Below are 23,798 nucleotides of genomic sequence, written 5' to 3' on the forward strand. Positions count from 1 at the left end.
CAGAATTGCAAGTAAGTCACAGATACATGAGTTGGATTTTCTCTATTATAACTTGGGAAGTAAAATATTAACGTATTGAAGAAGAAACGCTCTTTTAAAACCTGATTTCCCCAGGGAATGGGCTTTTTGACCTTTCTGTGTTAAGGAAAAGTGCAATATGCTGTTGTAACAGTTTGAGGTCTGTAATGTGTTGTTCCTCAGAAGGGCGAGTGCGTAACAGCACCCTCTGCTGGCTCAAAAGACAAGGACAAAAGCTTACAGCACCTGGTATTCCCAGGCGGTCTCCCATCCAAGTACTAACCAGGCCCGACCCTGCTTAGCTTCCGAGATCAGACGAGATCGGGCGTGTTCAGGGTGGTATGGCCGTAAGCGAAGGCTTTCCCTTCCGTCCTCCATTTTACGGGTGTAGAGACAGTTGTGCCTTTTGTTGCCATTGAATGGAATGCTGCAATTTGAGGCCTTTCCAGTAAAACGCCCTCATCCCCAGTTTGAGCTGTGTCTGGCCGGGCTCCGTGGGTGAAAGCGGAGAGGGGAGCTTGTGTAGTGACACAGTAGAGTTTGTTCAATCAATCAATCAATCAATCAATCAATCAATCAATCAATCAACTTTATTGTCACTTCAGCCATATACGGTTTGTATACAGTGAGGCGAAACAACATTCCTCCAGGACCGAGGTGCTACATGCAACATAAATTTACAACGTGAAAAAATATAAGAAAAAGAAACTATCTAATTAAGGACAGAACATGAGTGTGTTCGCGTGTTTGTGTGCGTGCGTGTGTGTGTGTGAGTGTGTGTGCATGCATGCGTTTATCAGTCCAGTCCCTTTTCGTTGAGGAGACGAATGGCCTGTGGGAAGAAGCTGTTGCACAGTCTGGATGTGAGTGCTCGAATGCTTCGGTACCTTCTTCCAGATGGCAGGATTGTGAAGAGTGTGTGAGAGGGGTGTGACCAGTCAGCCACAATGCTGTTGGCTTTGCGGATGCAGCGTGTGGTGTAGATGTCCTTGATTGAGGGGAGAGAGACTCCTATGATCTTCTCTGCTGTTTTCACTATCCGCTGGAGGGTTTTGCGGTCAGAGATTGCACAGTTCCCAAACCAGGCAGTGATACAGCTGCTCAGGATGCTCTCAATAGTTCCTCTGTAGAAGGTGGTTAGCATCGTTGGTGGAAGCTGGGCCTTTCTCAGTCTTCTCAGAAAGAAGAGACGCTGGTGGGATTTCTTATACAGGAAGCTGGTGTTGAGGGACCAGGTGAGGTCTTTGTCCAGGTGAACTCCCAGGAATTTGATGTTGTTGACGATCTCCACAGAGGAGCCGTTGATGCTCAGTGGTGAGTGGTCACTCCGTATCCTCCTGAAGTCAACAACCATCTCTTTTGTCTTGTCAACATTCAGAGACAGGTTGTTGACCTTACACCAGTTTGTTAACCTCTGCACTTCATCTCTGTATGCTGACTCATCGTTCTTGCTGATGAGACCCACCAAGGTTGTGTCATCAGCGAACTTAATGATGTAATTTGAACTGTGTGTTGCTACACAGTCATGAGTCAGCAGTGTGAACAGCAGAGGACTGAGCACACAGCCTTGTGGGGCCCCCGTGCTTAGTGTGGTGGTGCTGGAGGTGCAGTTCCCGATCCGTACTGACTGAGGCCTTCCAGTCAGAAAGTCCAGGATCCAGTTGCAGAGGGAGGTGTTCAGGCCCAGCATGCTCAGTTTTCCGATCAGTTGCTGGGGGATGATCGTGTTGAATGCTGAGCTGAAATCTATGTACAGCATTCGAACATGTGTGTCCTTCTTGTCCAGGTGTGTGAGGGCAAGATGGAGTGCAGTGGAAATGGCGTCATCTGTTGAGCGGTTATGGCGGTATGCAAATTGCAGTGGGTCCAGTGAGGGGGGCAACAGGGTCTTGATGTGTGTCATGACTAGCTGCTCGAAGCACTTCATGATGGTGGGTGTAAGTGCAACAGGACGGTAGTCGTTGAGACAGGACACAGATGATTTCTTGGGCACTGGGACGATGGTGGCGGCCTTAAAGCACGTGGGAACAACGGCACTGCTCAGAGAGATATTGAAGATGTAGGTGAGAACATCCGCCAGCTGTTCAGCACATTCCTTTAGCACTCTGCCCTGGATGTTGTCTGGACCAGCAGCTTTACGTGGATTGACTCTGCGTAGAGTTTTCCTCACCTCTGCTGTAGTGAGACACAACACCTGGTCGTCCGGAGGAGGGATTGACTTCCTTGCTGCCACGTCGTTCTGCCTGTCGAACCGAGCGTAGAAGTTGTTCAGCGCATCAGGGAGGGAGCCGTCACCATCACAGGCAGGTGTTGTCGTCCTGTAGTTGGTGATGGCTTGTAGGCCCTGCCACATTCGCCGTGTGTCGCCGCTGTCCATGAAGTGCTTGTGGATCCTCTGGGCGTGTGCGCGCTTCGCCTCTCTAATGGCCTGAGATAGTTCAGTTCTAGCTCTGCTGAGCGCCACCTTATCTCCCGCTTTGAAGGCAGAGTCTCTGGTTCTCAAAAGTGTGCGCACTTCCGCAGTAATCCACAGTTTCTGGTTGGGTCGTGAGATGATGGTCTTGGAGACAGTGACGTCATCGATGCATTTGCTGATGTAGCTCGACACCGATGACGTGTACTCCTCCAAGTCAGTAGAGTCGCCGTAAGTTGCAGCCTCCCTAAACATGTTCCAGTCAGTGCACTCAAAACAGTCTTGAAGAGCAGAGGTGGGTCCTGCCGGCCAGGTTTTTGCCTGCCTCAGAACCGGTTTTGCTCGCTTGACGAGTGGTCTGTATGCTGGAATTAGCATGACAGAGATGTGGTCTGAGTAGCCAAGGTGGGGGCGGGGCTCTGCCCGATATGCGCCGGGGATGTTTGTGTAAACCAAATCCAGCGTGTTTACCCCTCTCGTTGCAAAGTCCACATACTGATGGAATCTAGGAAGCACTGATTTGAGATTTGCATGGTTGAAATCTCCAGCAACAATGAACAGTCCATCTGGGTGTGTGTTTTGCATGGGCTTTAATCCAAATTTGTTCAGATCGCAGACATCAGAATGTACAAACGATATTATTTAACATTTGGATGTACAAAAAGGCCACCTTCACCTCAATTGAGAGAAGCACCTCGTTTTTCCTTTGTCCCTCCTATGACTGGTGGGCCCATGGAAGGTGGGACCCACGCCCCCCTGTTCGGGGGGTGTCTGGCCGGCCTCCGTGTGTGAAATCCTGGCAAACTGGTGCCGGCCGGCCGGCCGGCAGCTCGATTTTCCTTTGTGTGTAAGTTCAGCTTTTCATGTGTTTGGCAGCAATAAATTGCAATGTGTTTCTCCAACAACCTATTTGGGTCTTTGTGGAAAAGACCTATTGGTGCATTTTGATGCCATTCCAGTAAAAGGCCCACATTTCTTTTAGCTGGTAGGGAAGCGGCAAAGACTTGCGACGTGCCATTATAGCCGCAGGCTGCAAAGCCTTGCTCCGGAACGAAATCTTAATGACAATCATTAGTTAGATCCCAGAATTGCAAGTAAGTCACAGATACATGAGTTGGATTTTCTCTATTGCAACTTGGGAAGTAAAATGTGAACATATTGAAGAAGAAACGCTCTTTTAAAACCTGATTGCCCCGGGGAATGGGCTTTTTGACATTTCTGTGTTAAGGAAAAGTGCAATATGCTGTTGTAACAGTTTGAGGTCTGTAATGTGTTGTTCCTCAGAAGGGCGAGTGCGTAACAGCACCCTCTGCTGGCTCAAAAGACAAGGACAAAAGCTTACAGCACCTGGTATTCCCAGGCGGTCTCCCATCCAAGTACTAACCAGGCCCGACCCTGCTTAGCTTCCGAGATCAGACGAGATCGGGCGTGTTCAGGGTGGTATGGCCGTAAGCGAAGGCTTCTCCTTCCGTCCTCCGTTTTACGGGTGCAGAGACAATTGTGCCCTTCGCTGCCATTGAATGGAATGCTGCAATTTGAGGCCTTTCCAGTAAAACGCCCTCATCCCCAGTTTGAGCTGTGTCTGGCCGGGCTCCGTGGGTGAAAGCGGAGAGGGGAGCTTGTGTAGTGACACAGTAGAGTTGTTTCATGCTCTTTAATCCAAATTTGTTCAGTTCGCAGACATCAGAATGTTCTAACAACATTATTTAACATTTGGATGAACAAAAAGGCCACCTTCACCTCAATTGAGAGAAGCACCTCGTTTTTCCTTTGTCCCTCCTATGAGTGGTGGGCCCATGGAAGGTGGGACCCACGCCCCCCTGTTCGGGGGGTGTCTGGCCGGCCTCCGTGTATGAAATCCTTGCAATCAGGTGCCGGCCGGCCGGCAGCTCGATTTTCCTTAGGGTGTGAGTTCAGCTTTTCATGTGTTTGGCAGCAATAAATTGCAATGTGTTTCTCCAACAACCTATTTGGGTCTTTGTGGAAAAGACCTATTGGTGCATTTTGATGCCATTCCAGTAAAAGGCCCACATTTCTTTTAGCTGGTAGGGAAGCGGCAAAGAGTTGCGACGTGCCATCATAGCCACAGGCTGCAGAGCCTTGCTCCGGAACGAAATCTTAATGACAATCATTAGTTAGATCCCAGAATTGCAAGTAAGTCACAGATACATGAGTGGGATATTCTCTATTGCAACTTGGGAAGTAAAATGTGAACGTATTGAAGAAGAAACGCTCTTTTAAAACCTGATTTCCCCAGGGAATGGGCTTTTTGACCTTTCTGTGTTAAGGAAAAGTTAAATATGCTGTTGTAACAGTTTGAGGTCTGTAATGTGTTGTTCCTCAGAAGGGCGAGTGCGTAACAGCACCCTCTGCTGGCTCAAAAGACAAGGACAAAAGCTTACAGCACCTGGTATTCCCAGGCGGTCTCCCATCCAAGTACTAACCAGGCCCGACCCTGCTTAGCTTCCGAGATCAGACGAGATCGGGCGTGTTCAGGGTGGTATGGCCGTAAGCACAGGCTTTTCCTTCCGTCCTCCATTTTACGGGTGTAGAGACAGTTGTGCCTTTTGTTGCCATTGAATGGAATGCTGCAATTTGAGGCCTTTCCAGTAAAACGCCCTCATCCCCAGTTTGAGCTGTGTCTGGCCGGGCTCCGTTGGTGAAAGCGGAGAGGGGAGCTTGTGTAGTGTCACAGTAGAGTTGGTTCATGCTCTTTAATCCAAATTTGTTCAGATCGCAGACATCAGAATGTACAAACGATATTATTTAACATTTGGATGTACAAAAAGGCCACCTTCACCTCAATTGAGAGAAGCACCTCGTTTTTCCTTTGTCCCTCCTATGAGTGGTGGGCCCATGGAAGGTGGGACCCACGCCCCCCTGTTCGGGCGGTGTCTGGCCGGCCTCCGTGTGTGAAATCCTTGCAATCAGGTGCCGGCCGGCTGGCAGTTCGATTTTCCTTAGTGTGTAAGTTCTGCTTTTCATGTGTTTGGCAGCAATAAATTACAATGTGTTTCTCCAACAACCTATTTGGGTCTTTGTGGAAAAGACCTATTGGTGCATTTTGATGCCATTCCAGTAAAAGGCCCACATTTCTTTTAGCTGGTAGGGAACCGGCAAAGATTTGTGACGTGCCATCATAGCCACAGGTTGCAGAGCCTTGCTCCGGAATGAAATCTTAATGACAATCATTAGTTAGATCCCAGAATTGCAAGTAAGTCACAGATACATGAGGTGTATTTTCTCTATTGCAACTTGGGAAGTAAAATATTAACATATTGAAGAAGAAACGCTCTTTTAAAACCTGATTGCCCCAGGGAATGGGCTTTTTGACATTTCTGTGTTAAGGAAAAGTGCAATATGCTGTTGTAACAGTTTGAGGTCTGTAATGTGTTGTTCCTCAGAAGGGCGAGTGCGTAACAGCACCCTCTGCTGGCTCAAAAGACAAGGACAAAAGCTTACAGCACCTGGTATTCCCAGGGGGTCTCCCATCCAAGTACTAACCAGGCCCGACCCTGCTTAGCTTCCGAGATCAGACGAGATCGGGCGTGTTCAGGGTGGTATGGCCGTAAGCGAAGGATTCTCCTTCCGTCCTCCGTTTTACGGGTGCAGAGACAATTGTGCCCTTCGCTGCCATTGAATGGAATGCTGCAATTTGAGGCCTTTCCAGTAAAACGCCCTCATCCCCAGTTTGAGCTGTGTCTGGCCGGGCTCCGTGGGTGAAAGCGGAGAGGGGAGCTTGTGTAGTGACACAGTAGAGTTGTTTCATGCTCTTTAATCCAAATTTGTTCAGTTCGCAGACATCAGAATGTTCAAACAACATTATTTAACATTTGGATGAACAAAAAGGCCACCTTCACCTCAATTGAGAGAAGCACCTCGTTTTTCCTTTGTCCCTCCTATGAGTGGTGGGCCCATGGAAGGTGGGACCCACGCCCCCCTGTTCGGGCGGTGTCTGGCCGGCCTCCGTGTGTGAAATCCTTGCAATCAGGTGCCGGCCGGCTGGCAGTTCGATTTTCCTTAGTGTGTAAGTTCTGCTTTTCATGTGTTTGGCAGCAATAAATTGCAATGTGTTTCTCCAACAACCTATTTGGGTCTTTGTGGAAAAGACCTATTGGTGCATTTTGATGCCATTCCAGTAAAAGACCCACATTTCTTTTAGCTGGTAGGGAACCGGCAAAGATTTGTGACGTGCCATCATAGCCACAGGTTGCAGAGCCTTGCTCCGGAATGAAATCTTAATGACAATCATTAGTTAGATCCCAGAATTGCAAGTAAGTCACAGATACATGAGTTGGATTTTCTCTATTATAACTTGGGAAGTAAAATATTAACGTATTGAAGAAGAAACGCTCTTTTAAAACCTGATTTCCCCAGGGAATGGGCTTTTTGACCTTTCTGTGTTAAGGAAAAGTGCAATATGCTGTTGTAACAGTTTGAGGTCTGTAATGTGTTGTTCCTCAGAAGGGCGAGTGCGTAACAGCACCCTCTGCTGGCTCAAAAGACAAGGACAAAAGCTTACAGCACCTGGTATTCCCAGGCGGTCTCCCATCCAAGTACTAACCAGGCCCGACCCTGCTTAGCTTCCGAGATCAGACGAGATCGGGCGTGTTCAGGGTGGTATGGCCGTAAGCGAAGGCTTTTCCTTCCGTCCTCCATTTTACGGGTGTAGAGACAGTTGTGCCTTTTGTTGCCATTGAATGGAATGCTGCAATTTGAGGCCTTTCCAGTAAAACGCCCTCATCCCCAGTTTGAGCTGTGTCTGGCCGGGCTCCGTGGGTGAAAGCGGAGAGGGGAGCTTGTGTAGTGACACAGTAGAGTTTGTTCAATCAATCAATCAATCAATCAATCAATCAATCAATCAATCAACTTTATTGTCACTTCAGCCATATACGGTTTGTATACAGTGAGGCGAAACAACATTCCTCCAGGACCGAGGTGCTACATGCAACATAAATTTACAACGTGAAAAAATATAAGAAAAAGAAACTATCTAATTAAGGACAGAACATGAGTGTGTTCGCGTGTTTGTGTGCGTGCGTGTGTGTGTGTGAGTGTGTGTGCATGCATGCGTTTATCAGTCCAGTCCCTTTTCGTTGAGGAGACGAATGGCCTGTGGGAAGAAGCTGTTGCACAGTCTGGATGTGAGTGCTCGAATGCTTCGGTACCTTCTTCCAGATGGCAGGATTGTGAAGAGTGTGTGAGAGGGGTGTGACCAGTCAGCCACAATGCTGTTGGCTTTGCGGATGCAGCGTGTGGTGTAGATGTCCTTGATTGAGGGGAGAGAGACTCCTATGATCTTCTCTGCTGTTTTCACTATCCGCTGGAGGGTTTTGCGGTCAGAGATTGCACAGTTCCCAAACCAGGCAGTGATACAGCTGCTCAGGATGCTCTCAATAGTTCCTCTGTAGAAGGTGGTTAGCATCGTTGGTGGAAGCTGGGCCTTTCTCAGTCTTCTCAGAAAGAAGAGACGCTGGTGGGATTTCTTATACAGGAAGCTGGTGTTGAGGGACCAGGTGAGGTCTTTGTCCAGGTGAACTCCCAGGAATTTGATGTTGTTGACGATCTCCACAGAGGAGCCGTTGATGCTCAGTGGTGAGTGGTCACTCCGTATCCTCCTGAAGTCAACAACCATCTCTTTTGTCTTGTCAACATTCAGAGACAGGTTGTTGACCTTACACCAGTTTGTTAACCTCTGCACTTCATCTCTGTATGCTGACTCATCGTTCTTGCTGATGAGACCCACCAAGGTTGTGTCATCAGCGAACTTAATGATGTAATTTGAACTGTGTGTTGCTACACAGTCATGAGTCAGCAGTGTGAACAGCAGAGGACTGAGCACACAGCCTTGTGGGGCCCCCGTGCTTAGTGTGGTGGTGCTGGAGGTGCAGTTCCCGATCCGTACTGACTGAGGCCTTCCAGTCAGAAAGTCCAGGATCCAGTTGCAGAGGGAGGTGTTCAGGCCCAGCATGCTCAGTTTTCCGATCAGTTGCTGGGGGATGATCGTGTTGAATGCTGAGCTGAAATCTATGTACAGCATTCGAACATGTGTGTCCTTCTTGTCCAGGTGTGTGAGGGCAAGATGGAGTGCAGTGGAAATGGCGTCATCTGTTGAGCGGTTATGGCGGTATGCAAATTGCAGTGGGTCCAGTGAGGGGGGCAACAGGGTCTTGATGTGTGTCATGACTAGCTGCTCGAAGCACTTCATGATGGTGGGTGTAAGTGCAACAGGACGGTAGTCGTTGAGACAGGACACAGATGATTTCTTGGGCACTGGGACGATGGTGGCGGCCTTAAAGCACGTGGGAACAACGGCACTGCTCAGAGAGATGTTGAAGATGTCGGTGAGAACATCCGCCAGCTGTTCAGCACATTCCTTTAGCACTCTGCCCTGGATGTTGTCTGGACCAGCAGCTTTACGTGGATTGACTCTGCGTAGAGTTTTCCTCACCTCTGCTGTAGTGAGACACAACACCTGGTCGTCCGGAGGAGGGATTGACTTCCTTGCTGCCACGTCGTTCTGCCTGTCGAACCGAGCGTAGAAGTTGTTCAGCGCATCAGGGAGGGAGCCGTCACCATCACAGGCAGGTGTTGTCGTCCTGTAGTTGGTGATGGCTTGTAGGCCCTGCCACATTCGCCGTGTGTCGCCGCTGTCCATGAAGTGCTTGTGGATCCTCTGGGCGTGTGCGCGCTTCGCCTCTCTAATGGCCTGAGATAGTTCAGTTCTAGCTCTGCTGAGCGCCACCTTATCTCCCGCTTTGAAGGCAGAGTCTCTGGTTCTCAAAAGTGTGCGCACTTCCGCAGTAATCCACAGTTTCTGGTTGGGTCGTGAGATGATGGTCTTGGAGACAGTGACGTCATCGATGCATTTGCTGATGTAGCTCGACACCGATGACGTGTACTCCTCCAAGTCAGTAGAGTCGCCGTAAGTTGCAGCCTCCCTAAACATGTTCCAGTCAGTGCACTCAAAACAGTCTTGAAGAGCAGAGGTGGGTCCTGCCGGCCAGGTTTTTGCCTGCCTCAGAACCGGTTTTGCTCGCTTGACGAGTGGTCTGTATGCTGGAATTAGCATGACAGAGATGTGGTCTGAGTAGCCAAGGTGGGGGCGGGGCTCTGCCCGATATGCGCCGGGGATGTTTGTGTAAACCAAATCCAGCGTGTTTACCCCTCTCGTTGCAAAGTCCACATACTGATGGAATCTAGGAAGCACTGATTTGAGATTTGCATGGTTGAAATCTCCAGCAACAATGAACAGTCCATCTGGGTGTGTGTTTTGCATGGGCTTTAATCCAAATTTGTTCAGATCGCAGACATCAGAATGTACAAACGATATTATTTAACATTTGGATGTACAAAAAGGCCACCTTCACCTCAATTGAGAGAAGCACCTCGTTTTTCCTTTGTCCCTCCTATGACTGGTGGGCCCATGGAAGGTGGGACCCACGCCCCCCTGTTCGGGGGGTGTCTGGCCGGCCTCCGTGTGTGAAATCCTGGCAAACTGGTGCCGGCCGGACGGCCGGCAGCTCGATTTTCCTTAGGGTGTAAGTTCAGCTTTTCATGTGTTTGGCAGCAATAAATTGCAATGTGTTTCTCCAACAACCTATTTGGGTCTTTGTGGAAAAGACCTATTGGTGCATTTTGATGCCATTCCAGTAAAAGGCCCACATTTCTTTTAGCTGGTAGGGAAGCGGCAAAGACTTGCGACGTGCCATTATAGCCGCAGGCTGCAAAGCCTTGCTCCGGAACGAAATCTTAATGACAATCATTAGTTAGATCCCAGAATTGCAAGTAAGTCCCAGATACATGAGTTGGATATTCTCTATTGCAACTTGGGAAGTAAAATGTGAACATATTGAAGAAGAAACGCTCTTTTAAAACCTGATTGCCCCGGGGAATGGGCTTTTTGACATTTCTGTGTTAAGGAAAAGTGCAATATGCTGTTGTAACAGTTTGAGGTCTGTAATGTGTTGTTCCTCAGAAGGGCGATTGCGTAACAGCACCCTCTGCTGGCTCAAAAGACAAGGACAAAAGCTTACAGCACCTGGTATTCCCAGGCGGTCTCCCATCCAAGTACTAACCAGGCCCGACCCTGCTTAGCTTCCGAGATCAGACGAGATCGGGCGTGTTCAGGGTGGTATGGCCGTAAGCGAAGGCTTCTCCTTCCGTCCTCCGTTTTACGGGTGCAGAGACAGTTGTGCCCTTCGCTGCCATTGAATGGAATGCTGCAATTTGAGGCCTTTCCAGTAAAACGCCCTCATCCCCAGTTTGAGCTGTGTCTGGCCGGGCTCCGTGGGTGAAAGCGGAGAGGGGAGCTTGTGTAGTGACACAGTAGAGTTGTTTCATGCTCTTTAATCCAAATTTGTTCAGCTTGCAGACATCAGAATGTTCTAACAACATTATTTAACATTTGGATGAACAAAAAGGCCACCTTCACCTCAATTGAGAGAAGCACCTCGTTTTTCCTTTGTCCCTCCTATGAGTGGTGGGCCCATGGAAGGTGGGACCCACGCCCCCCTGTTCGGGGGGTGTCTGGCCGGCCTCCGTGTATGAAATCCTTGCAATCAGGTGCCGGCCGGCCGGCAGCTCGATTTTCCTTAGGGTGTGAGTTCAGCTTTTCATGTGTTTGGCAGCAATAAATTGCAATGTGTTTCTCCAACAACCTATTTGGGTCTTTGTGGAAAAGACCTATTGGTGCATTTTGATGCCATTCCAGTAAAAGGCCCACATTTCTTTTAGCTGGTAGGGAACCGGCAAAGACTTGCGACGTGCCATCATAGCCGCAGGCTGCAGAGCCTTGCTCCGGAATGAAATCTTAATGACAATCATTAGTTAGATCCCAGAATTGCAAGTAAGTCACAGATACATGAGTGGGATATTCTCTATTGCAACTTGGGAAGTAAAATGTGAACGTATTGAAGAAGAAACGCTCTTTTAAAACCTGATTTCCCCAGGGAATGGGCTTTTTGACCTTTCTGTGTTAAGGAAAAGTTAAATATGCTGTTGTAACAGTTTGAGGTCTGTAATGTGTTGTTCCTCAGAAGGGCGAGTGCGTAACAGCACCCTCTGCTGGCTCAAAAGACAAGGACAAAAGCTTACAGCACCTGGTATTCCCAGGCGGTCTCCCATCCAAGTACTAACCAGGCCCGACCCTGCTTAGCTTCCGAGATCAGACGAGATCGGGCGTGTTCAGGGTGGTATGGCCGTAAGCGAAGGCTTTTCCTTCCGTCCTCCATTTTACGGGTGTAGAGACAGTTGTGCCTTTTGTTGCCATTGAATGGAATGCTGCAATTTGAGGCCTTTCCAGTAAAACGCCCTCATCCCCAGTTTGAGCTGTGTCTGGCCGGGCTCCGTTGGTGAAAGCGGAGAGGGGAGCTTGTGTAGTGACACAGTAGAGTTGGTTCATGCTCTTTAATCCAAATTTGTTCAGATCGCAGACATCAGAATGTACAAACGATATTATTTAACATTTGGATGTACAAAAAGGCCACCTTCACCTCAATTGAGAGAAGCACCTCGTTTTTCCTTTGTCCCTCCTATGAGTGGTGGGCCCATGGAAGGTGGGACCCACGCCCCCCTGTTCGGGCGGTGTCTGGCCGGCCTCCGTGTGTGAAATCCTTGCAATCAGGTGCCGGCCGGCTGGCAGTTCGATTTTCCTTAGTGTGTAAGTTCTGCTTTTCATGTGTTTGGCAGCAATAAATTACAATGTGTTTCTCCAACAACCTATTTGGGTCTTTGTGGAAAAGACCTATTGGTGCATTTTGATGCCATTCCAGTAAAAGGCCCACATTTCTTTTAGCTGGTAGGGAACCGGCAAAGATTTGTGACGTGCCATCATAGCCACAGGTTGCAGAGCCTTGCTCCGGAATGAAATCTTAATGACAATCATTAGTTAGATCCCAGAATTGCAAGTAAGTCACAGATACATGAGTTGGATTTTCTCTATTATAACTTGGGAAGTAAAATATTAACGTATTGAAGAAGAAACGCTCTTTTAAAATCTGATTGCCCCAGGGAATGGGCTTTTTGACATTTCTGTGTTAAGGAAAAGTGCAATATGCTGTTGTAACAGTTTGAGGTCTGTAATGTGTTGTTCCTCAGAAGGGCGAGTGCGTAACAGCACCCTCTGCTGGCTCAAAAGACAAGGACAAAAGCTTACAGCACCTGGTATTCCCAGGCGGTCTCCCATCCAAGTACTAACCAGGCCCGACCCTGCTTAGCTTCCGAGATCAGACGAGATCGGGCGTGTTCAGGGTGGTATGGCCGTAAGCGAAGGCTTTTCCTTCCGTCCTCCATTTTACGGGTGTAGAGACCTTTTGTTGCCATTGAATGGAATGCTGCAATTTGAGGCCTTTCCAGTAAAACGCCCTCATCCCCAGTTTGAGCTGTGTCTGGCCGGGCTCCGTGGGTGAAAGCGGAGAGGGGAGCTTGTGTAGTGACACAGTAGAGTTTGTTCAATCAATCAATCAATCAATCAATCAATCAATCAATCAATCAATCAATCAATCAATCAACTTTATTGTCACTTCAGCCATATACGGTTTGTATACAGTGAGGCGAAACAACATTCCTCCAGGACCAAGGTGCTACATGCAACATAAATTTACAACGTGAAAAAATATAAGAAAAAGAAACTATCTAATTAAGGACAGAACATGAGTGTGTTCGCGTGTTTGTGTGCGTGCGTGTGTGTGTGTGAGTGTGTGTGCATGCATGCGTTTATCAGTCCAGTCCCTTTTCGTTGAGGAGACGAATGGCCTGTGGGAAGAAGCTGTTGCACAGTCTGGATGTGAGTGCTCGAATGCTTCGGTACCTTCTTCCAGATGGCAGGATTGTGAAGAGTGTGTGAGAGGGGTGTGACCAGTCAGCCACAATGCTGTTGGCTTTGCGGATGCAGCGTGTGGTGTAGATGTCCTTGATTGAGGGGAGAGAGACTCCTATGATCTTCTCTGCTGTTTTCACTATCCGCTGGAGGGTTTTGCGGTCAGAGATTGCACAGTTCCCAAACCAGGCAGTGATACAGCTGCTCAGGATGCTCTCAATAGTTCCTCTGTAGAAGGTGGTTAGCATCGTTGGTGGAAGCTGGGCCTTTCTCAGTCTTCTCAGAAAGAAGAGACGCTGGTGGGATTTCTTATACAGGAAGCTGGTGTTGAGGGACCAGGTGAGGTCTTTGTCCAGGTGAACTCCCAGGAATTTGATGTTGTTGACGATCTCCACAGAGGAGCCGTTGATGCTCAGTGGTGAGTGGTCACTCCGTATCCTCCTGAAGTCAACAACCATCTCTTTTGTCTTGTCAACATTCAGAGACAGGTTGTTGACCTTACACCAGTTTGTTAACCTCTGCACTTCATCTCTGTATGCTGACTCATCGTTCTTGCTGATGAGACCCACCAAGGTTGTGTCATCAGCGAACTTAATGATGTAATTTGAACTGTGTGTTGCTACACAGTCATGAGTCAGCAGTGTGAACAGCAGAGGACTGAGCACACAGCCTTGTGGGGCCCCCGTGCTTAGTGTGGTGGTGCTGGAGGTGCAGTTCCCGATCCGTACTGACTGAGGCCTTCCAGTCAGAAAGTCCAGGATCCAGTTGCAGAGGGAGGTGTTCAGGCCCAGCATGCTCAGTTTTCCGATCAGTTGCTGGGGGATGATCGTGTTGAATGCTGAGCTGAAATCTATGTACAGCATTCGAACATGTGTGTCCTTCTTGTCCAGGTGTGTGAGGGCAAGATGGAGTGCAGTGGAAATGGCGTCATCTGTTGAGCGGTTATGGCGGTATGCAAATTGCAGTGGGTCCAGTGAGGGGGGCAACAGGGTCTTGATGTGTGTCATGACTAGCTGCTCGAAGCACTTCATGATGGTGGGTGTAAGTGCAACAGGACGGTAGTCGTTGAGACAGGACACAGATGATTTCTTGGGCACTGGGACGATGGTGGCGGCCTTAAAGCACGTGGGAACAACGGCACTGCTCAGAGAGATGTTGAAGATGTCGGTGAGAACATCCGCCAGCTGTTCAGCACATTCCTTTAGCACTCTGCCCTGGATGTTGTCTGGACCAGCAGCTTTACGTGGATTGACTCTGCGTAGAGTTTTCCTCACCTCTGCTGTAGTGAGACACAACACCTGGTCGTCCGGAGGAGGGATTGACTTCCTTGCTGCCACGTCGTTCTGCCTGTCGAACCGAGCGTAGAAGTTGTTCAGCGCATCAGGGAGGGAGCCGTCACCATCACAGGCAGGTGTTGTCGTCCTGTAGTTGGTGATGGCTTGTAGGCCCTGCCACATTCGCCGTGTGTCGCCGCTGTCCATGAAGTGCTTGTGGATCCTCTGGGCGTGTGCGCGCTTCGCCTCTCTAATGGCCTGAGATAGTTCAGTTCTAGCTCTGCTGAGCGCCACCTTATCTCCCGCTTTGAAGGCAGAGTCTCTGGTTCTCAAAAGTGTGCGCACTTCCGCAGTAATCCACAGTTTCTGGTTGGGTCGTGAGATGATGGTCTTGGAGACAGTGACGTCATCGATGCATTTGCTGATGTAGCTCGACACCGATGACGTGTACTCCTCCAAGTCAGTAGAGTCGCCGTAAGTTGCAGCCTCCCTAAACATGTTCCAGTCAGTGCACTCAAAACAGTCTTGAAGAGCAGAGGTGGGTCCTGCCGGCCAGGTTTTTGCCTGCCTCAGAACCGGTTTTGCTCGCTTGACGAGTGGTCTGTATGCTGGAATTAGCATGACAGAGATGTGGTCTGAGTAGCCAAGGTGGGGGCGGGGCTCTGCCCGATATGCGCCGGGGATGTTTGTGTAAACCAAATCCAGCGTGTTTACCCCTCTCGTTGCAAAGTCCACATACTGATGGAATCTAGGAAGCACTGATTTGAGATTTGCATGGTTGAAATCTCCAGCAACAATGAACAGTCCATCTGGGTGTGTGTTTTGCATGCGCTTTAATCCAAATTTGTTCAGATCGCAGACATCAGAATGTACAAACGATATTATTTAACATTTGGATGTACAAAAAGGCCACCTTCACCTCAATTGAGAGAAGCACCTCGTTTTTCCTTTGTCCCTCCTATGACTGGTGGGCCCATGGAAGGTGGGACCAACGCCCCCCTGTTCGGGTGGTGGCTGGCCGGCCTCCGTGTGTGAAATCCTGGCAAACTGGTGCCGGCCGGCCGGCACCTCAATTTTCCTTAGTGTGTGAGTTCAGCTTTTCATGTGTTTGGCAGCAATAAATTGCAATGTGTTTCTCCAACAACCTATTTGGGTCTTTGTGGAAAAGACCTATTGGTGCATTTTGATGCCATTCCAGTAAAAGGCCCACATTTCTTTTAGCTGGTAGGGAAGCGGCAAAGACTTGCGATGTGCCATCATAGCCGCAGGCTGCAGAGCCTTGCTCCGGAATGAAATCTTAATGACAATCATTAGTTAGATCCCAGAATTGCAAGTAAGGCACAGATACATGAGTTGGATTTTCTCTACTATAACTTGGGAAGTAAAATGTGAACATATTGAAGAAGAAATGCTCTTTTAAAACCTGATTGCCCCAGGGAATGGGCTTTTTGACATTTCTGTGTTAAGGAAAAGTGCAATATGCTGTTGTAACTGTTTGAGGTCTGTAATGTGTTGTTCCTCAGAAGGGCGAGTGCGTAACAGCACCCTCTGCTGGCTCAAAAGACAAGGACAAAAGCTTACAGCACCTGGTATTCCCAGGCGGTCTCCCATCCAAGTACTAACCAGGCCCGACCCTGCTTAGCTTCCGAGATCAGACGAGATCGGGCGTGTTCAGGGTGGTATGGCCGTAAGCGAAGGATTCTCCTTCCGTCCTCCGTTTTACGGGTGCAGAGACAATTGTGCCCTTCGCTGCCATTGAATGGAATGCTGCAATTTGAGGCCTTTCCAGTAAAACGCCCTCATCCCCAGTTTGAGCTGTGTCTGGCCGGGCTCCGTGGGTGAAAGCGGAGAGGGGAGCTTGTGTAGTGACACAGTAGAGTTGTTTCATGCTCTTTAATCCAAATTTGTTCAGTTCGCAGACATCAGAATGTTCAAACAACATTATTTAACATTTGGATGAACAAAAAGGCCACCTTCACCTCAATTGAGAGAAGCACCTCGTTTTTCCTTTGTCCCTCCTATGAGTGGTGGGCCCATGGAAGGTGGGACCCACGCCCCCCTGTTCGGGGGGTGTCTGGCCGGCCTCCGTGTATGAAATCCTTGCAATAAGGTGCCGGCCGGCCGGCAGCTCGATTTTCCTTAGGGTGTGAGTTCAGCTTTTCATGTGTTTGGCAGCAATAAATTGCAATGTGTTTCTCCAACAACCTATTTGGGTCTTTGTGGAAAAGACCTATTGGTGCATTTTGATGCCATTCCAGTAAAAGGCCCACATTTCTTTTAGCTGGTAGGGAAGCGGCAAAGACTTGCGACGTGCCATCATAGCCGCAGGCTGCAGAGCCTTGCTCCGGAATGAAATCTTAATGACAATCATTAGTTAGATCCCAGAATTGCAAGTAAGTCACAGATACATGAGTGGGATATTCTCTATTGCAACTTGGGAAGTAAAATGTGAACGTATTGAAGAAGAAACGCTCTTTTAAAACCTGATTTCCCCAGGGAATGGGCTTTTTGACCTTTCTGTGTTAAGGAAAAGTTAAATATGCTGTTGTAACAGTTTGAGGTCTGTAATGTGTTGTTCCTCAGAAGGGCGAGTGCGTAACAGCACCCTCTGCTGGCTCAAAAGACAAGGACAAAAGCTTACAGCACCTGGTATTCCCAGGCGGTCTCCCATCCAAGTACTAACCAGGCCCGACCCTGCTTAGCTTCCGAGATCAGACGAGATCGGGCGTGTTCAGGGTGGTATGGCCGTAAGCGAAGGCTTTTCCTTCCGTCCTCCATTTTACGGGTGTAGAGACAGTTGTGCCTTTTGTTGCCATTGAATGGAATGCTGCAATTTGAGGCCTTTCCAGTAAAACGCCCTCATCCCCAGTTTGAGCTGTGTCTGGCCGGGCTCCGTTGGTGAAAGCGGAGAGGGGAGCTTGTGTAGTGACACAGTAGAGTTGGTTCATGCTCTTTAATCCAAATTTGTTCAGATCGCAGACATCAGAATGTACAAACGATATTATTTAACATTTGGATGTACAAAAAGGCCACCTTCACCTCAATTGAGAGAAGCACCTCGTTTTTCCTTTGTCCCTCCTATGAGTGGTGGGCCCATGGAAGGTGGGACCCACGCCCCCCTGTTCGGGCGGTGTCTGGCCGGCCTCCGTGTGTGAAATCCTTGCAATCAGGTGCCGGCCGGCTGGCAGTTCGATTTTCCTTAGTGTGTAAGTTCTGCTTTTCATGTGTTTGGCAGCAATAAATTACAATGTGTTTCTCCAACAACCTATTTGGGTCTTTGTGGAAAAGACCTATTGGTGCATTTTGATGCCATTCCAGTAAAAGGCCCACATTTCTTTTAGCTGGTAGGGAACCGGCAAAGATTTGTGACGTGCCATCATAGCCACAGGTTGCAGAGCCTTGCTCCGGAATGAAATCTTAATGACAATCATTAGTTAGATCCCAGAATTGCAAGTAAGTCACAGATACATGAGTTGGATATTCTCTATTGCAACTTGGGAAGTAAAATATTAACATATTGAAGAAGAAACGCTCTTTTAAAACCTGATTGCCCCAGGGAATGGGCTTTTTGACATTTCTGTGTTAAGGAAAAGTGCAATATGCTGTTGTAACAGTTTGAGGTCTGTAATGTGTTGTTCCTCAGAAGGGCGAGTGCGTAACAGCACCCTCTGCTGGCTCAAAAGACAAGGACAAAAGCTTACAGAACCTGGTATTCCCAGGCGGTCTCCCATCCAAGTACCAACCAGGCCCGACCCTGCTTAGCTTCCGAGATCAGACGAGATCGGGCGTGTTCAGGGTGGTATGGCCGTAAGCGAAGGATTTTCCTTCCGTCCTCCGTTTTATGGGTGCAGAGACGGTTGTGCCCTTCGCTGCCATTGAATGGAATGCTGCAATTTGAGGCCTTTCCAGTAAAACGCCCTCATCCCCAGTCTGAGCTGTGTCTGGCCGGGCTCCGTGGGTGAAAGCGGAGAGGGGAGCTTGTGTAGTGACACAGTAGAGTTGGTTCATGCTCTTTAATCCAAATTTGTTCAGATCGCAGACATCAGAATGTACAAACGATATTATTTAACATTTGGATGTACAAAAAGGCCACCATCACCTCAATTGAGAGAAGCACCTCGTTTTTCCTTTGTCCCTCCTATGACTGGTGGGCCCATGGAAGGTGGGACCCACGCCCCCCTGTTCGGGGGGTGTCTGGCCGGCCTCCGTGTGTGAAATCCTTGCAATCAGGTGCCGGCCGGCCGGCAGCTCGATTTTCCTTAGGGTGTGAGTTCAGCTTTTCATGTGTTTGGCAGCAATAAATTGCAATGTGTTTCTCCAACAACCTATTTGGGTCTTTGTGGAAAAGACCTATTGGTGCATTTTGATGCCATTCCAGTAAAAGGCCCACATTTCTTTTAGCTGGTAGGGAAGCGGCAAAGACTTGCGACGTGCCATCATAGCCGCAGGCTGCAGAGCCTTGCTCCGGAACGAAATCTTAATGACAATCATTAGTTAGATCCCAGAATTGCAAGTAAGTCACAGATACATGAGTTGGATTTTCTCTATTGCAACTTGGGAAGTAAAATATGAACATATTGAAGAAGAAACGCTCTTTTAAAACCTGATTGCCCCGGGGAATGGGCTTTTTGACATTTCTGTGTTAAGGAAAAGTGCAATATGCTGTTGTAACAGTTTGAGGTCTGTAATGTGTTGTTCCTCAGAAGGGCGAGTGCGTAACAGCACCCTCTGCTGGCTCAAAAGACAAGGACAAAAGCTTACAGCACCTGGTATTCCCAGGCGGTCTCCCATCCAAGTACTAACCAGGCCCGACCCTGCTTAGCTTCCGAGATCAGACGAGATCGGGCGTGTTCAGGGTGGTATGGCCGTAAGCGAAGGATTCTCCTTCCGTCCTCCGTTTTACGGGTGCAGAGACAATTGTGCCCTTCGCTGCCATTGAATGGAATGCTGCAATTTGAGGCCTTTCCAGTAAAACGCCCTCATCCCCAGTCTGAGCTGTGTCTGGCCGGGCTCCGTGGGTGAAAGCGGAGAGGGGAGCTTGTGTAGTGACACAGTAGAGTTGGTTCATGCTCTTTAATCCAAATTTGTTCAGATCGCAGACATCAGAATGTACAAACGATATTATTTAACATTTGGATGTACAAAAAGGCCACCATCACCTCAATTGAGAGAAGCACCTCGTTTTTCCTTTGTCCCTCCTATGACTGGTGGGCCCATGGAAGGTGGGACCCACGCCCCCCTGTTCGGGGGGTGTCTGGCCGGCCTCCGTGTGTGAAATCCTTGCAATCAGGTGCCGGCCGGCCGGCAGCTCGATTTTCCTTAGGGTGTGAGTTCAGCTTTTCATGTGTTTGGCAGCAATAAATTGCAATGTGTTTCTCCAACAACCTATTTGGGTCTTTGTGGAAAAGACCTATTGGTGCATTTTGATGCCATTCCAGTAAAAGGCCCACATTTCTTTTAGCTGGTAGGGAAGCGGCAAAGACTTGCGACGTGCCATCATAGCCGCAGGCTGCAGAGCCTTGCTCCGGAACGAAATCTTAATGACAATCATTAGTTAGATCCCAGAATTGCAAGTAAGTCACAGATACATGAGTTGGATTTTCTCTATTGCAACTTGGGAAGTAAAATATGAACATATTGAAGAAGAAACGCTCTTTTAAAACCTGATTGCCCCGGGGAATGGGCTTTTTGACATTTCTGTGTTAAGGAAAAGTGCAATATGCTGTTGTAACAGTTTGAGGTCTGTAATGTGTTGTTCCTCAGAAGGGCAAGTGCGTAACAGCACCCTCTGCTGGCTCAAAAGACAAGGACAAAAGCTTACAGCACCTGGTATTCCCAGGCGGTCTCCCATCCAAGTACTAACCAGGCCCGACCCTGCTTAGCTTCCGAGATCAGACGAGATCGGGCGTGTTCAGGGTGGTATGGCCGTAAGCGAAGGATTCTCCTTCCGTCCTCCGTTTTACGGGTGCAGAGACAATTGTGCCCTTCGCTGCCATTGAATGGAATGCTGCAATTTGAGGCCTTTCCAGTAAAACGCCCTCATCCCCAGTTTGAGCTGTGTCTGGCCGGGCTCCGTGGGTGAAAGCGGAGAGGGGAGCTTGTGTAGTGACACAGTAGAGTTGTTTCATGCTCTTTAATCCAAATTTGTTCAGTTCGCAGACATCAGAATGTTCAAACAACATTATTTAACATTTGGATGAACAAAAAGGCCACCTTCACCTCAATTGAGAGAAGCACCTCGTTTTTCCTTTGTCCCTCCTATGAGTGGTGGGCCCATGGAAGGTGGGACCCACGCCCCCCTGTTCGGGCGGTGTCTGGCCGGCCTCCGTGTGTGAAATCCTTGCAATCAGGTGCCGGCCGGCTGGCAGTTCGATTTTCCTTAGTGTGTAAGTTCTGCTTTTCATGTGTTTGGCAGCAATAAATTACAATGTGTTTCTCCAACAACCTATTTGGGTCTTTGTGGAAAAGACCTATTGGTGCATTTTGATGCCATTCCAGTAAAAGGCCCACATTTCTTTTAGCTGGTAGGGAAGCGGCAAAGACTTGCGACGTGCCATCATAGCCACAGGTTGCAGAGCCTTGCTCCGGAATGAAATCTTAATGACAATCATTAGTTAGATCCCAGAATTGCAAGTAAGTCACAGATACATGAGTTGGATATTCTCTATTGCAACTTGGGAAGTAAAATATTAACATATTGAAGAAGAAACGCTCTTTTAAAACCTGATTTCCCCAGGGAATGGGCTTTTTGACATTTCTGTGTTAAGGAAAAGTGCAATATGCTGTTGTAACAGTTTGAGGTCTGTAATGTGTTGTTCCTCAGAAGGGCGAGTGCGTAACAGCACCCTCTGCTGGCTCAAAAGACAAGGACAAAAGCTTACAGCACCTGGTATTCCCAGGCGGTCTCCCATCCAAGTACTAACCAGGCCCGACCCTGCTTAGCTTCCGAGATCAGACGAGATCGGGCGTGTTCAGGGTGGTATGGCCGTAAGCGAAGGCTTTTCCTTCCGTCCTCCATTTTACGGGTGTAGAGACAGTTGTGCCTTTTGTTGCCATTGAATGGAATGCTGCAATTTGAGGCCTTTCCAGTAAAAGGCCCTCATCCCCAGTTTGAGCTGTGTCTGGCCGGGCTCCGTGGGTGAAAGCGGAGAGGGGAGCTTGTGTAGTGACACTGTAGAGTTGTTTCATGCTCTTTAATCCAAATTTGTTCAGATCGCAGACATCAGAATGTACAAACGATATTATTTAACATTTGGATGTACAAAAAGGCCACCTTCACCTCAATTGAGAGAAGCACCTCGTTTTTCCTTTGTCCCTCCTATGAGTGGTGGGCCCATGGAAGGTGGGACCCATGCCCCCCTGTTCGGGCGGTGGCTGGCCGGCCTCCGTGTGTGAAATCCTGGCAAACTGGTGCCGGCTGGCCGGCACCTGAATTTTCCTTAGTGTGTGAGTTCAGCTTTTCATGTGTTTGGCAGCAATAAATTGCAATGTGTTTCTCCAACAACCTATTTGGGTCTTTGTGGAAAAGACCTATTGGTGCATTTTGATGCCATTCCAGTAAAAGGCCCACATTTCTTTTAGCTGGTAGGGAAGCGGCAAAGACTTGCGATGTGCCGTCATAGCCGCAGGCTGCAGAGCCTTGCTCCGGAACGAAATCTTAATGACAATCATTAGTTAGATCCCAGAATTGCAAGTAAGTCACAGATACATGAGTTGGATTTTCTCTATTGCAACTTGGGAAGTAAAATGTGAACATATTGAAGAAGAAACACTCTTTTAAAACCTGATTGCCCCGGGGAATGGGCTTTTTGACATTTCTGTGTTAAGGAAAAGTGCAATATGCTGTTGTAACAGTTTGAGGTCTGTAATGTGTTGTTCCTCAGAAGGGCGAGCGCGTAACAGCACCCTCTGCTGGCTCAAAAGACAAGGACAAAAGCTTACAGCACCTGGTATTCCCAGGCGGTCTCCCATCCAAGTACTAACCAGGCCCGACCCTGCTTAGCTTCCGAGATCAGACGAGATCGGGCGTGTTCAGGGTGGTATGGCCGTAAGCGAAGGCTTCTCCTTCCGTCCTCCGTTTTACGGGTGCAGAGACAGTTGTGCCCTTCGCTGCCATTGAATGGAATGCTGCAATTTGAGGCCTTTCCAGTAAAACGCCCTCATCCCCAGTTTGAGCTGTGTCTGGCCGGGCTCCGTGGGTGAAAGCGGAGAGGGGAGCTTGTGTAGTGACACAGTAGAGTTGTTTCATGCTCTTTAATCCAAATTTGTTCAGTTTGCAGACATCAGAATGTTCTAACAACATTATTTAACATTTGGATGAACAAAAAGGCCACCTTCACCTCAATTGAGAGAAGCACCTCGTTTTTCCTTTGTCCCTCCTATGAGTGGTGGGCCCATGGAAGGTGGGACCCACGCCCCCCTGTTCGGGGGGTGTCTGGCCGGCCTCCGTGTATGAAATCCTTGCAATCAGGTGCCGGCCGGCCGGCAGCTCGATTTTCCTTAGGGTGTGAGTTCAGCTTTTCATGTGTTTGGCAGCAATAAATTGCAATGTGTTTCTCCAACAACCTATTTGGGTCTTTGTGGAAAAGACCTATTGGTGCATTTTGATGCCATTCCAGTAAAAGGCCCACATTTCTTTTAGCTGGTAGGGAAGCGGCAAAGAGTTGCGACGTGCCATCATAGCCACAGGTTGCAGAGCCTTGCTCCGGAACGAAATCTTAATGACAATCATTAGTTAGATCCCAGAATTGCAAGTAAGTCACAGATACATGAGTTGGATTTTCTCTATTGCAACTTGGGAAGTAAAATATTAACATATTGAAGAAGAAACGCTCTTTTAAAACCTGATTGCCCCGGGGAATGGGCTTTTTGACATTTCTGTGTTAAGGAAAAGTGCAATATGCTGTTGTAACAGTTTGAGGTCTGTAATGTGTTGTTCCTCAGAAGGGCGAGTGCGTAACAGCACCCTCTGCTGGCTCAAAAGACAAGGACAAAAGCTTACAGCACCTGGTATTCCCAGGCGGTCTCCCATCCAAGTACTAACCAGGCCCGACCCTGCTTAGCTTCCGAGATCAGACGAGATCGGGCGTGTTCAGGGTGGTATGGACGTAAGCGAAGGATTCTCCTTCCGTCCTCCGTTTTACGGGTGCAGAGACAATTGTGCCCTTCGCTGCCATTGAATGGAATGCTGCAATTTGAGGCCTTTCCAGTAAAACGCCCTCATCCCCAGTTTGAGCTGTGTCTGGCCGGGCTCCGTGGGTGAAAGCGGAGAGGG

At 48.6% G+C, this 23,798-nt stretch overlaps 16 non-coding genes across 16 annotated transcripts; all 16 read right to left on the reverse strand.

Moving 5' to 3' along the window:
- Positions 1–252: 252 nt before the first annotated feature.
- Positions 253–371, reverse strand: LOC129161330 (5S ribosomal RNA). Its single transcript, XR_008561613.1, has one exon. It is a non-coding gene; the product is annotated as a 5S ribosomal RNA (ribosomal RNA).
- A 3,395-nt stretch (positions 372–3,766) lies between these two features.
- Positions 3,767–3,885, reverse strand: LOC129161331 (5S ribosomal RNA). The gene has a single exon (XR_008561614.1). It is a non-coding gene; the product is annotated as a 5S ribosomal RNA (ribosomal RNA).
- A 941-nt stretch (positions 3,886–4,826) lies between these two features.
- LOC139062318 (5S ribosomal RNA) lies at positions 4,827–4,945 on the reverse strand. The gene has a single exon (XR_011515895.1). It is a non-coding gene; the product is annotated as a 5S ribosomal RNA (ribosomal RNA).
- A 941-nt stretch (positions 4,946–5,886) lies between these two features.
- LOC139062338 (5S ribosomal RNA) lies at positions 5,887–6,005 on the reverse strand. Its single transcript, XR_011515916.1, has one exon. It is a non-coding gene; the product is annotated as a 5S ribosomal RNA (ribosomal RNA).
- Positions 6,006–6,946: 941 nt separating this feature from the next.
- LOC139062319 (5S ribosomal RNA) lies at positions 6,947–7,065 on the reverse strand. The gene has a single exon (XR_011515896.1). It is a non-coding gene; the product is annotated as a 5S ribosomal RNA (ribosomal RNA).
- Positions 7,066–10,460: 3,395 nt separating this feature from the next.
- On the reverse strand, positions 10,461–10,579 carry LOC129161591 (5S ribosomal RNA). The gene has a single exon (XR_008561874.2). It is a non-coding gene; the product is annotated as a 5S ribosomal RNA (ribosomal RNA).
- Positions 10,580–11,520: 941 nt separating this feature from the next.
- LOC129161597 (5S ribosomal RNA) lies at positions 11,521–11,639 on the reverse strand. The gene has a single exon (XR_008561880.2). It is a non-coding gene; the product is annotated as a 5S ribosomal RNA (ribosomal RNA).
- Positions 11,640–12,580: 941 nt separating this feature from the next.
- LOC129161329 (5S ribosomal RNA) lies at positions 12,581–12,699 on the reverse strand. The gene has a single exon (XR_008561612.1). It is a non-coding gene; the product is annotated as a 5S ribosomal RNA (ribosomal RNA).
- Positions 12,700–16,098: 3,399 nt separating this feature from the next.
- Positions 16,099–16,217, reverse strand: LOC129161588 (5S ribosomal RNA). Its single transcript, XR_008561871.2, has one exon. It is a non-coding gene; the product is annotated as a 5S ribosomal RNA (ribosomal RNA).
- Positions 16,218–17,158: 941 nt separating this feature from the next.
- Positions 17,159–17,277, reverse strand: LOC129161589 (5S ribosomal RNA). The gene has a single exon (XR_008561872.2). It is a non-coding gene; the product is annotated as a 5S ribosomal RNA (ribosomal RNA).
- A 941-nt stretch (positions 17,278–18,218) lies between these two features.
- LOC139062306 (5S ribosomal RNA) lies at positions 18,219–18,337 on the reverse strand. The gene has a single exon (XR_011515884.1). It is a non-coding gene; the product is annotated as a 5S ribosomal RNA (ribosomal RNA).
- A 941-nt stretch (positions 18,338–19,278) lies between these two features.
- LOC139062320 (5S ribosomal RNA) lies at positions 19,279–19,397 on the reverse strand. Its single transcript, XR_011515897.1, has one exon. It is a non-coding gene; the product is annotated as a 5S ribosomal RNA (ribosomal RNA).
- Positions 19,398–20,338: 941 nt separating this feature from the next.
- LOC139062321 (5S ribosomal RNA) lies at positions 20,339–20,457 on the reverse strand. The gene has a single exon (XR_011515898.1). It is a non-coding gene; the product is annotated as a 5S ribosomal RNA (ribosomal RNA).
- Positions 20,458–21,398: 941 nt separating this feature from the next.
- Positions 21,399–21,517, reverse strand: LOC139062322 (5S ribosomal RNA). Its single transcript, XR_011515899.1, has one exon. It is a non-coding gene; the product is annotated as a 5S ribosomal RNA (ribosomal RNA).
- Positions 21,518–22,458: 941 nt separating this feature from the next.
- LOC139062323 (5S ribosomal RNA) lies at positions 22,459–22,577 on the reverse strand. The gene has a single exon (XR_011515900.1). It is a non-coding gene; the product is annotated as a 5S ribosomal RNA (ribosomal RNA).
- A 941-nt stretch (positions 22,578–23,518) lies between these two features.
- On the reverse strand, positions 23,519–23,637 carry LOC129161515 (5S ribosomal RNA). The gene has a single exon (XR_008561798.2). It is a non-coding gene; the product is annotated as a 5S ribosomal RNA (ribosomal RNA).
- Between the last annotated feature and the right edge of the window lie 161 nt (positions 23,638–23,798).

Source organism: Nothobranchius furzeri, chromosome 12, assembly GCF_043380555.1.
Source record: "Nothobranchius furzeri strain GRZ-AD chromosome 12, NfurGRZ-RIMD1, whole genome shotgun sequence".
Classification (NCBI taxonomy): Eukaryota; Metazoa; Chordata; class Actinopteri; order Cyprinodontiformes; family Nothobranchiidae; genus Nothobranchius; species Nothobranchius furzeri.